Source organism: Bufo bufo, chromosome 6 (assembly GCF_905171765.1).
Source record: "Bufo bufo chromosome 6, aBufBuf1.1, whole genome shotgun sequence".
NCBI lineage: Eukaryota > Metazoa > Chordata > Amphibia > Anura > Bufonidae > Bufo > Bufo bufo.
The window spans coordinates 431,205,246-431,218,178 of NC_053394.1; positions in this window are offsets into that span (position 1 = coordinate 431,205,246).

Below are 12,933 nucleotides of genomic sequence, written 5' to 3' on the forward strand. Positions count from 1 at the left end.
TCTCTAATAGGCTGCCGGCCTAGTGCCGGCAGTCTATCAGAGGAACAGGGAAGGGACACGCCTCTCCCTCCTCCGCCGCAGCACAGCCATCTGTATCGCTGTCCTGAGGACGGCGATACAGATTACTATGGAGATGAGCGCTTCCACAATGGAAGGGCTCATCCCCCAATCCGCTCTCCGCCCTGACTCTAATTATATTCTCGAGGGGGGGGGGGGGGCGGCAATTGACCCGTTGCCTCCCCCCTGCAGTGTGACCAGCGCCCCCCTTTGACTTGCGCCCTGTGCGGTGGCACCCCTCGCCTGGCCCTAGAAACGGCCCTGGCCTGAAGAATCAAAATATTTTGCCCTTGATGCAATGCTGCCCATAAACACCATCCAATAGAGCTCTTCACCTTCTTTCAGAGGCCTATAGTGGTACAATAACACTATAACAGCCCTATTATGGCTCCATACAAAATTGAACCATAATGTGGTCATGGTCATGGTCATGATGATGTCTTAGGTGGTTTAGTCCCATTTTGAAATCTGTTATTTATGGGACTGGTCAATCAGACGGAGTCATGTGGATGACTAAGTCACGATTATTTGTGTTGCTACCATTCCCTGTCCTTAAAATTGGAAATCCCAATTGATAGTAGAGGAGTTTTGGAATTCCCTACCATAAATCATCCCACCCCATCTCCTACGGATCTAGTAGGACCAGAATAGCAGGTAGAATAGTCTAGGTGTTACAGTTCTCACCATAAGAAGTGGATCTTTAACTGTAATTGTTTTGACTTTCGCTAAACTGAGGTGCTGTGTCTAAGGAATCTCCTTGTTCTTCATAAGTATAGTCACCAAATGGTGGTAGGTGCACTGAAGGATACTGCAGAACACAGAGAAGTAAAGCCAGGGGTCTTCACCAGGATAGCAGAGAGAGGAGAAAAACATAACAAAAAAACGGTAGAGGGCTCGACACCAGGAAGTAGATCTATCTGCAAGTAAAACATGCAACAATCTGAAGGAGCAAGACAAAGAAGAAATCCAGGTCAAAGTCAAGGTCAAAACATGTTTTCTGTAGGAACCAGGTTACCTGTGCGTAGACAAGTGGTCACCATTTAGTTGAGTGAACCATTGCCATCTCCATGTGTACAGTTAGAAAACAGAAACAATGGGATCAGCCTGCGTTCCCCGTCTCCTTGGCCACTTTGTCACAATTGGATAATTGCTGTTGTTCCTCTGTTTGAGTGTGAAGACGAAAATTAATGAGGAGCCTAAAAAAAGAGCAGAAAATAGTTACAAGTTGTCCAAAAGAGCAGTGTTGTGGAAAATTTCAATCTCCAGGAAGACTGTCCAAGTCTAAAAAAAAATTTAAGCAGACGCAGGATTATGGCAGAGGAGCGGCTGCTCAGTACAACATTCGAGGAATACAAGTTAACCCCTGTTTTTGCCTTTGGTGGATTTTGATCTCTAGGGCCCAAGGGATCACATATAGCTGAGAAATATTATGTTATAGATATGGGGACTACATGGATCTGGGCCAAAAATGAGCAAAGCCAATGCTAAGTTTTGTAGATAAGAATGCCTACCTTTAACGTGACAAACATAAAGTGGACCCTTTAGGGTGAACCAAACATTTTTGGGATTTAGATCCTAGGGCCATACAAAGGCATGTAATCTCTTCATTTCTTCTGAAACAGTAGTTTCAGGTTGCCCTGGTAATCCTTTAACATCTCCATCCTTGCTCATCAATGGTACTCTAGTCTCTGTAGCTTTAATGACCGCGACGGTCTAAAGAGCACCAAAATAGTTCAACATCGCCATATCAATGCCAACGCAACATGCCAACTCATCTCCGAATCTTTGACCTTGTCATCATAGTGAACTGGAAGACCAGGTCTACAGGAATGGAGTGTGCCTACATGTTTCTACCATCCAATTTTAGAAAAACAGGGATGAACAGCACTCCTTAGTATCAGTGCGGTGGGTGCACGTCACCGGGGGGTGGAAAAAATACCCCCAATCCAGCGTACATAACAAAGAGATGGAAAAAAAAAAAACTGGAGACAGCACGTCCAAAGTGATGGAATTTAATCCGGATGCAACGTTTTGGCTCTAACAGCCTTTGTCAAGTTTTTTATTTTTTTCATCTCTTTGTTACATGTTTGTACCATTCATTGAGAAGCCTTGAAATCTCTGCGACATTCAAGTGATGACAGAAGAGTAACTTGAAGCTCCTGGACCTCAATGCAAAATTTGTCACAAGGCTCCCACCTGCTATGTGCAATTTAGGGCATTAGGCACCAGGGTTTGGGTGCAACTGTTATCTCTGCACCCCCTATAGCTATGTTTCTAAGTGGTGGATCTCCTATACTTCTTCTGTGACTCCCAAGCCGTCATGTGGAATTTGAGATGGGGAAAACCTTACACACTGCATTAGGATTAGCATATAGGACCAGTACTGGGATTAGGATGGTGAAACCACAAACAGCCTCTATTAGTGAGAAAATCATTGGGTTCTTGAATGCCAAGGAGGCAAGCCAACTCCAAGAGTTCACCATGGATTCCTCAACTCTTTGTTCCTGGTTCTTACATTTATTTCAACAGCCTGGATAGGTATTTTTTTGCTGACCAGCCTCATTTTAGATAGCTCACTCATACCTGACTCTCTTTTTCTCACCTAACTATAGCTGGACATTTTTTTTAGCTTGTACAAGGACAATAAGCAGTGTCACTTTAAGGGATTGGATCCACGTCTGGCCCCCATCCAGCTCATACTGTGGTTTTGTCTGTTTTAAATACAGTGCAGTCAGTGAATTGTTTGTAAGAACGCTCGCCAGCCACACGACTCACGACTGCACGGCTGATTTTCTGGCTTGTAAATAGGACCATGGATAAAATGTTCCATCCTTTCTATTGTTAGAAGCATTTTTTTCCACTTCCTCCACCAACTTGAAGCCAAGGGGGAAGCATTGGTATTTTTACATACCCTTGGTGGATTCTTATGGTTTTTGGGGAATGAGGTCCAGGGGACTCATCTTTGTGCAGATATCCTCCTTTGTATTACATATGGATATTATGAAGCTACACAAAACAAAGGACGGGGCCGGAGGACATGATAATAGAAACCATATAACCAACCCAACAGTAGCTACATGCATTTAGGAGCCTATTGAATTTTGAGGCCCATGTTGGTCACTGATGTACCTGGCAAAGTACCGTATGATACAGTCATGCAATTGTATCCATTACAATAGAATAAGAAGGGCAAAAGGGACACGTGTCCTGGGGCTTCCACCAATTGGCCTCCATGGTGCCCACAACCAAGGCTGCTTCTTCCAAATTAGCTCACCCAGCATATTCTAGTTCCACACCTAGTTATATGGGTGGTATATACATTATTCACCTCTGGGACCCCTATCTTTCAGGAAAAAGGGGCCATTATCGGCTTTAAATGAATCCCACCTAGCCAAGAGGAAAAAAAAACATGTGTGGGCCTTTTTTCTTTTGGCATCTAAGGAAATTAGTAGCCCAGTCTCCCCCATAATTACCACAAACGTTTGAACAGGGCCATTCATATGCAGGGATGGCTCTCCTATATGTGAAGGACATCATTTTTTCCTAGAGACCTTAATTCGGCCCTGGCAAAATACCTATCAACAATGGTCACCCCATTCTTCTAGATCCCACCTATACCACCCTTTCTCTGGCAAGTCTTAGTTGATGAGTTCAGAATGAAATGGGACCATGGTGGAGTCATCATACTCAGGGATTCAGGGGGCTTTTTTGGTCTTTGGTAGGTCCTACCTATGGAACCCTTGTTCTAGCATGTCTAAAATCATAAGTTGAGAACAAAACTTGACCATGATGGATCCTCAGATTCATGGGCTCAGTGGACTCTTGTGATCTTGGGTAGATTCCACCTATGGGACTCTTCTTTTGGCATGTCTCAGTAGATGAGTTAAGGTTGAACTGGGATAATGGTAAAGCCATCACATTCAATGGCTCAGGGGGCTCTTGTGATCTTGAAACCCATCTTTGGCATGTCTCAGTGGATGAGTTGAAGTTGAATTGGGGTGATGGTGGAGACATAAGATTTTGTGGCTCAATGGGCTCTTGTGGCCTTGGGTAGGTTCAAGCTATGGAATTCTTCTTCTGGCATGTCTCAATAGATGCGTTGACATTGAGTTGGAAGCAAGGAGATGTCATCAGATTCAGAGGCTCAGTGGGCTGTTGTGGTCTTTGATACCCTAGATTGAACTGGGACCATGGTGGAGTCTTTAGATTTCAGATGTCAATGGGCTCTTAGTGGTCTTTGGCAGACATGTACGTGTCAATGGAATCAACATCCTTCAGCCATAGTTAACTCAAAGATTTGGGTAAAATCCCATATTATCAAAGCATTGGTGTACATGTGATCAAGGGAAGCTGGAAAATGACTACTGATTATGGGAGAGAGACAACCTGGAAGTAGAGTACATCAAACTAAATAGCTTTTGCTCTCTTGCCTTCCCTGGTTGTCCCAGCTGGAATTCCACCACTATCGTAAATTGAATTACTAAGAGAATTTACAGAACTTCTTGTTTAGATCTTCCAGGAACCCTCCCTCCTCCCAAGGCCTGGAGAGACACTTCCATAACCTGACATTGACCTATATCTATAGCCTCACTATCAATTTGTTGACCCAACTGCTGTTTCTCATTCCGAAGAGGCTGAGAAGAATGTCTGCATGAAATCCTACGGAGAGTCCAAATATTGAACATTTCTCTGTGATTTTTTGATGACCTAATGTGACTTTCATGTTGAATAGAAGCCAATGTTGCTCCCTCAGTAGATACTGGAAGTAAACAGCCATCATTTGGTAAAATATAATAAACTGTAACCTACTGTTAGTCGTTCCCACCCAGGCAGTGCACGAATGCAGAGGTTTATAGGTGTTCCTCAGGTATACAGTGGTGCAGCCTGGAATTACTCAAGGATTTGGACAATTCTCAGATACCATGGCAGGCACCATGATGGGTAGTTTACTTTTGCAATAGGGTCAGAAGTTAGGCCCAGTTTAGACCACTTATGGCTTTGACCTAAATCTAGATTATATACCAAAATGTTGGTCACTAAGGGATGAAATCAAGCTATCGATGTCTTCTGGGGGAAGGGTGTATGAGTTGGGACACCTCTTGCCAGGGGTTGGGCACTGCAAATGATGAAGTCATATGGTCCAGCACATCTTCTTTGTATCCTATGTATCACATGTCCATGGATGTGACTCATCAACCTGTTTTTAGGTTCAGAGAGGTAGCCTCCACTGGTCTCTTCCCCAATCCCCACCTTCATATGCTATCTATAGTGCTGCTGCCCTCTTATGGAGTAGAGGGGTATCTGCATCCTCTAAAGGTACAGCAAAAGAGAGGGTGCAAACCAAGTAAGCTAGGGGCACGATTTTCTGAAAGCTACTCTAAGGGATCCTATGATTTGTTGCATCAGATGCAGCCTTGCTTCCTGATGATCTTCACACACTCCTGTCTAGTGTTGATCCTGCTACTGGGAATAAAATTCCAGCACTGCAGTGAAGACTGACACTTACACAAGCAGAGTATATAACGCAGCTCTTTCATTCGATTACTTTAAGTGGAAATCACGGCAACATTTTCCATCAGATGACTAGCTGTCAGGCCGCTCTCGGGATTACAGATTGCTTGTATCGGCAGTGATACGGTTGCTGAGTGTTCCCCAATGTTCCTTAACAAGTTGGCTAAAAGATAAATAAGAGACACACACAGTGAACAGCCTGATCCTGTCCGGCAGCCAGGCCAGCGATTGTGGGTACTGGACGCCGCGCCAAGATACCAGATGACTGGACTCACATCTAACAGCGCATTAACCCTTTCTGTACACTAAAGGGGAGAGAAGAAGGCTGCTGTAGTACTACAAGTCCCGGACAGGCCTAGAACAGACTTTCCACGGCATCATTACATTCCCAGCTTGGCTGGTGGTCTTTGACCATAGTGTGACAACCTACGCATCTGGGCCCCTGGAGCCGACTGTGTCACCCTTTGCAGTTGTGGGACAGTCCTAGGTCTGGATCATAAAAGGGGTGGAGAGTTTGCAGTCGCACCCAGGTCCAGGTACCTGATTCCTCAGCCAATAATATGAGTTGCACATGGTGGATTGGGGATAAGGAGCCAGATTAATATTTAAATGATCTTATCTCAGTGGGATCAACCCCATTACACCAGGCACAGTGGTGGGGTTGATCCTGCTGAACAAAATGATACCTAGCCCCTCAGTGCACCTCAGCTCCACAGCTTTCTGGTTTTGGCCCCGCCCCTTGGTGCACTAAAACCCAAATTTTTATAAAGAATAAAAAGTATTTTTTTCTTGGGAACGCCACCACTGATTTTCACAAGACAGGCAGCATTTTAATCAGCAGGACCAACCCTACCAGGTCTGGTGTCCGGTGTAATAAGATTGATCCTGCTAATCCCTTTAAAGGGGTTTTCCAGATGTTTGAAATTGATGGCCTATCCTCAGGATAGTTCCTCAATATCAGATGGGGGGACCTTTCCAACTTCTGGCACCCCCTGCCAGCTGTTTGAGGAGGCAGTGGCGTTCTTCCTCGCAGCTCACCAAGCACAGCGCCATCCATGGTATAGTGGCTGTGCTTGGTATTGCAGAGCGGGATGGGACTGAAGGTGCACCTAGGCCATGTGATCGAAGAATGTGATGTCACATGACCTAGGAAGAAGACAAAGCGTTATGTCCTCTTCAAACGGTTGATCAGGTGGTTGCCAGGAGTCGTACCCCTTTAACCTGTTACGGACACAGGGCATACAGGTACGCCCTGATGTCCTGGTACTTAAGGACACAGGCCGTACCTGTATGCCCTGTGTATTTCCGATCACCGCCGCGCGGCGGGCGGTGATTGGAATAAGGTGCCTGATTAAATCATTGAGCAGGCACCTTGGTACAATGCCCAGGGGGGTCCTGTGACCCCCCCGTGTTGGCGATCGCAGCAAACCGTAGGTCAATTCAGACCTGCGGTTTGCTGCGTTTCCGGGTTATTCGAGTCTCTGGTGACCCCATAACCCGGAATAGGATGGTGATCGGTGGTGTGAGAATACACCACCAATCACCGTCCTGCGATCCTGAGAGGTGGCGGTCACGCCACCTCTCAGGATCGCTTCTTATTGATTGGCTGGGCAGGTGGGAGGGCGGAGCGGCAGTTTTGAATTGCCGGAGCTCCTCTCGGCCGAGGAGGCATACGCCCAGCTTTTCTCCGACTCCGAGAGCGATGATGATGAGCCCCCAAGGCGGCGGAGCAAGGGGACCGCCATGCTAGGGACCCTGTGGCCCATACTAGTACGAGCAGCTCTGGGGCTCGTACTAGTTTTCCGGCCCACCAGATAAGTCCACCTGAGCCCACTACCGGAGAACTTGTCTGGTGTACCCCAGAGCATTTTGAGCATGTAATTCCTGATTTTGTTGGCCAAGCAGGAGTCCAGATTCCCACAGTGGGCTTCACTGAATATGACTATTTTAGTCTTTTTTTCAGTGACCATTTTGTGAATCTGATGGTGGAGCAAACAAACCTGTACGCCCAACAGTTCATTGCTCAACACCCAGCATGCAGCATGTCCCTTTCCCCAAGGTGATCCTGCCTATGACCGCCTGTACAAAATTAGGCCGGTCAACGATCACTTTGGGGACAAATTTTTGGAGGCCTATGTACCTGGAAGGGAGGTCGCGGTTGATGAGTCTTTCATTGCTTTCAAGGGGAGACTCCTTTTCCGCCAGTATGTTCCCTCTAAGCGGCGAGGTATGGCGTGAAGCTGTACAAACTTTGTGAGAGTACCTCAGGGTACACTTACAAGTTTCGTGTTTACGAGGGGCGAGATTCCCGTATTCAACCCCCAGAATGTCCCCCCACTCTGGGTGTTAGCGGGAAACTTGTGTGGGACCTTATGCACCTACTGCTAGATAAAGGTTACCACCTGTACGTGGATAACTTTTATAGTAGTATCCCCTTGTTCCAGTCCCTCGCCGCCAGATCCACGTCAGCTTGTGGGACCATGCCGAAAAGTCAACGAGGTCTCCCTACCCACCCCCTCCAGGTACCTATCCCCAGGGGTGAGACCCGTGCCCTTACCAGTGGAAACCTGTTGCTGGTCAGATATAAGGACAAGAGGGATGTCCTTGTACTGTCCACAATTCACGGTAACGGCATCACCCCTGTCCCTGTGCGAGGTACCGCGGCAACGGTCCTCAAGCCCGATTGTATCGTCGACTACAATCGGTATATGGGAGGAGTTGATCTCTCTGATCAAGTCCTCAAGCCATATAACGCCATGCGCAAAACCCGGGCATGGTACAAAAAAGTTGCGGTCTACTTGGTGCAGGTTTCCTTGTACAACGCTTTTGTGCTGTCCCGCAGCGCTGGCAACACAGGGAAATTCCTGCAGTTCTATGAGGCAGTCCTCAAGGCCCTGATCTTTTCTGACCGGGAAAGAGCAGGCCGGAGTACCTCGGGAACTGGAGGCGCCCGGATCGTCCCTGGCCAACACTTTCCAGGTGTGGTCCCCCATACTGGAAAGAAGGGACGAACCCAAAAAAGATGCAGAGTGTGTCACAGGAGGGGGATACGAAAGGACACCATCACTCAGTGTGACACGTGCCCCGATCATCCGGGCCTCTGCATTGACGGTTGCTTCAGGGAGTACCACACTTCCATGGAGTACTAAATTTATAATCCCCTTCCCCAATTTTTATTCCATTTAGCCACTGACAATAGGAAAAAAAAAAAATGGTTCTCAGATTTGAGACACTAAAACAAAAACATTTTAGACATATTAGGTATCACCGCATCCGTAAGAATATGCTCTATAAAAATACCCCATGACCTAAACCCTCAGATGAACACGGTCAAAAAAATAAAATAAAAACTGTGCCAAAACAGCAATTTTTTGGCAAATTTTCCATTTTAAACCGTTTTTTTTCCAGTAACAAAGCAAGGGTTAACAGCCAAACAAAACTTAATATTTATTACCCTGGTTCTGCAGTTTACAGAAACACCCCATATGTGGTCGTAAACTGCTGTATGGCCAAACAGCAGGGCGCAGAAGGAAAGGAACGCTGTATGGATTCTGGAAGGCAGATTTTGATGGCCTTTTTTTGGCACCATGTCTCATTTGAAGAACCCCTGATACACCCCTAGAGTAGAAACTCCATAATAGTGACCCCATCTAAGAAACTAAACCCCTCAAGGTATTCAAAACTGATTTTACAAACTTTATTAACCCTTTAGGTGTTCCTCAACAGTTTATGGCAAATGGAGATGAAATTTCAGAATTTCAATTTTTGGTAACCCTGCCTCACAAAAATGTAATATAGAGCAACCAAAATCCAACCAACTTATCCCGTAGTTTCCAAAATGGGGTCACTTTTATGGAGTTTCTACTCTAGGGGTGCATCAGGGGGGCTTCAAATGGGACATGGTGTAAATAAACCAGTTCAGCAAAATCTGCCTTCCAAAAACCACACTGCGCTCCTTTCCCTCTACGCCCTACCGTGTGCCCGTACAGTAGTTTACGGCCACATATGGGGTGTTTCTGCAAACTACAGAATCAGGTAAATAAATATTGAGTTTTGTTTGGCTGTTAACCCTTGCTTTGTTACTGGAAAAAATTGATTAAAATAGAAAATTTGCCCAAAAATTTAAATTTGTAAATTTCATCTCCACTTGCCAATAACTCTTGTGGAACACCTAAGGGGTTAACGACGTTTGTAAAATCCGTTTTGAATACCTTGAGGGGTATAGTTTCTTAGATGGGGTCAGTTTTATGAAGTTTCTACTCTAGGGGTGCATCAGGGGGGCTTCAAATGGGACATGGTGTAAATAAACCAGTTTGGCAAAATCTGCCTTCCAAAAACCACACTGCGCTCCTTTCCCTCTACGCCCTACCGTGTGCCCGTACAGTAGTTTACGGCCACATATGGGGTGTTTCTGCAAACTACAGAATCAGGTAAATAAATATTGAGTTTTGTTTGGCTGTTAACCCTTGCTTTGTTACTGGAAAAAATTGATTAAAATAGAAAATTTGCCCAAAAATTTAAATTTGTAAATTTCATCTCCACTTGCCAATAACTCTTGTGGAACACCTAAGGGGTTAACGACGTTTGTAAAATCCGTTTTGAATACCTTGAGGGGTATAGTTTCTTAGATGGGGTCAGTTTTATGAAGTTTCTACTCTAGGGGTGCATCAGGGGGGCTTCAAATGGGACATGGTGTAAATAAACCAGTTTGGCAAAATCTGCCTTCCAAAAAGCACACGGAACTCCTTTCGCTCTACGCCCTACCGTGTGCCCGTACAGTAGTTTACGACCACATATGGGGTGTTTCTGCAAACTACAGAATCAGAGCAATAAATATTGAGTTTTGTTTGGCTGTTAACCCTTGCTTTGTTACTGGAAAAAATGGATTAAAATGGAAAATGTGCCCCCAAAAAATCTAAATTCTGAAATGTTATCTCCATTTGCCATTAACTCTTGTGGAACACCTAAAGGGTTAACGACGTTTGTAAAATCAGTTTTGAATATCTTGAAGGGAGTAGTTTCTATAATGGGGTCATTTTTGGGTGGTTTCTATTATGTAAGCCTCACAAAGTGACTTCAGACCTGAACTGGTCCTTAAAAAGTGGGTTTTAAAATATTTCTGAAAAATTTCAAGATTTGCTTCTAAACTTCTAAGCCTTCTAACGTCCCCCCCCCCCCAAAAAAAGTGTTATTACATTTGTAAATTGCTTTTGATTATAATTTTATTACTTCAAACTATTTATTAAATAATTAAATATAAAGCAAAGGGTAAAAAAAAAAAAAATATTATCATTATCATAATTTTATTACGAGCAGTAATCATTTTACTAAACACAACAGTAATGAAAATAATACTAGTTGTGAATGAATAAAAATATTTTACGGCTCTGCTCACATCTGCTGTGACAGACACCAGAAGCTCCCAAGGGTATTATAATGGGGTCTGTGGTGTTCTGCTGAGGGTATAATAACGGGGTCTGTGGTGTTCTGCTGAGGGTATTATAATGGGGTCTGTGGTGTTCTGCTGAGGGTATTATAATGGGGTCTGTGGTGTTCTGCTGAGGGTATTATAATGGGGTCTGTGGTGTTCTGCTGAGGGTATAATAATGGGGTCTGTGGTGTTCTGCCGAGGGTATTATAATGAGGTCTGTGGTGTTCTGCTGAGGGTATAATAATGGGGTCTGTGGTGTTCTGCTGAGGGTATTATAATGGGGTCTGTGGTGTTCTGCTGAGGGTATTATAATGGGGTCTGTGGTGTTCTGCTGAGGGTATAATAACGGGGTCTGTGGTGTTCTGCTGAGGGTATTATAATGGGGTCTGTGGTGTTCTGCTGAGGGTATAATGACGGGGTCTGTGGTGTTCTGCTGAGGGTATTATAATGGGGTCTGTGGTGTTCTGCTGAGGGTATAATAATGGGGTCTGTGGTGTTCTGCTGAGGGTATTATAATGGGGTCTGTGGTGTTCTGCTGAGGGTATTATAATGGGGTCTGTGGTGTTCTGCTGAGGGTATTATAATGGGGTCTGTGGTGTTCTGCTGAGGGTATTATAATGAGGTCTGTCGTGTTCTGCTGAGGGTATTATAATGGGGTCTGTGGTGTTCTGCTGAGGGTATTATAATGGGGTCTGTGGTGTTCTGCTGAGGGTATTATAATGGGGTCTGTGGTGTTCTGCTGAGGGTATTATAATGGGGTCTGTGGTGTTCTGCTGAGGGTATTATAATGAGGTCTGTCGTGTTCTGCTGAGGGTATTATAATGGGGTCTGTGGTGTTCTGCTGAGGGTATTATAATGAGGTCTGTGGTGTTCTGCTGAGGGTATTATAATGGGGTCTGTGGTGTTCTGCTGAGGGTATTATAATGGGGTCTGTCGTGTTCTGCTGAGGTATTATAATGGGGTCTGTGGTGTTCTGCTGAGGGTATTATAATGGGGTCTGTCGTGTTCTGCTGAGGGTATGATAATGGGGTCTGTGGTGTTCTGCTGAGGGTATAATAATGGGGTCTGTGGTGTTCTGCTGAGGGTATAATAATGGGGTCTGTCGTGTTCTGCTGAGGGTATTATAATGGGGTCTGTGGTGTTCTGCTGAGGGTATTATAATGGGGTCTGTGGTGTTCTGCTGAGGGTATTATAATGGGGTCTGTGGTGTTCTGCTGAGGGTATTATAATGGGGTCTGTGGTGTTCTTCTGAGGGTATTATAATGGGGTCTGTCGTGTTCTGCTGAGGGTATTATAATGGGGTCTGTCGTGTTCTGCTGAGGGTATTATAATGGGGTCTGTGGTGTTCTGCTGAGGGTATTATAATAGGGTCTGTGGTGTTCTGCTGAGGGTATTATAATAGGGTCTGTGGTGTTCTGCTGAGGGTATTATAATGGGGTCTGTGGTGTTCTGCTGAGGGTATAATAATGGGGTCTGTGGTGTTCTGCTGAGGGTATTATAATGGGGTCTGTGGTGTTCTGCTGAGGGTATTATAATGGGGTCTGTAGTGTTCTGCTGAGGGTATTATAATGGGGTCTGTGGTGTTCTGCTGAGGGTATTATAATGGGGTCTGTGGTGTTCTGCTGAGGGTATTATAATGGGGTCTGTGGTGTTCTGCTGAGGGTATTATAATGAGGTCTGTGGTGTTCTGCTGAGGGTATTATAATGGGGTCTGTGGTGTTCTGCTGAGGGTATTATAATGGGGTCTGTCGTGTTCTCCTGAGGGTATTATAATGGGGTCTGTGGTGTTCTGCTGAGGGTATTATAATGGGGTCTGTGGTGTTCTGCTGAGGGTATTATAATGGGGTCTGTCGTGTTCTCCTGAGGGTATTATAATGGGGTCTGTGGTGTTCTGCTGAGGGTATTATAATGGGTTCTGACGTGTTCTGCTGAGG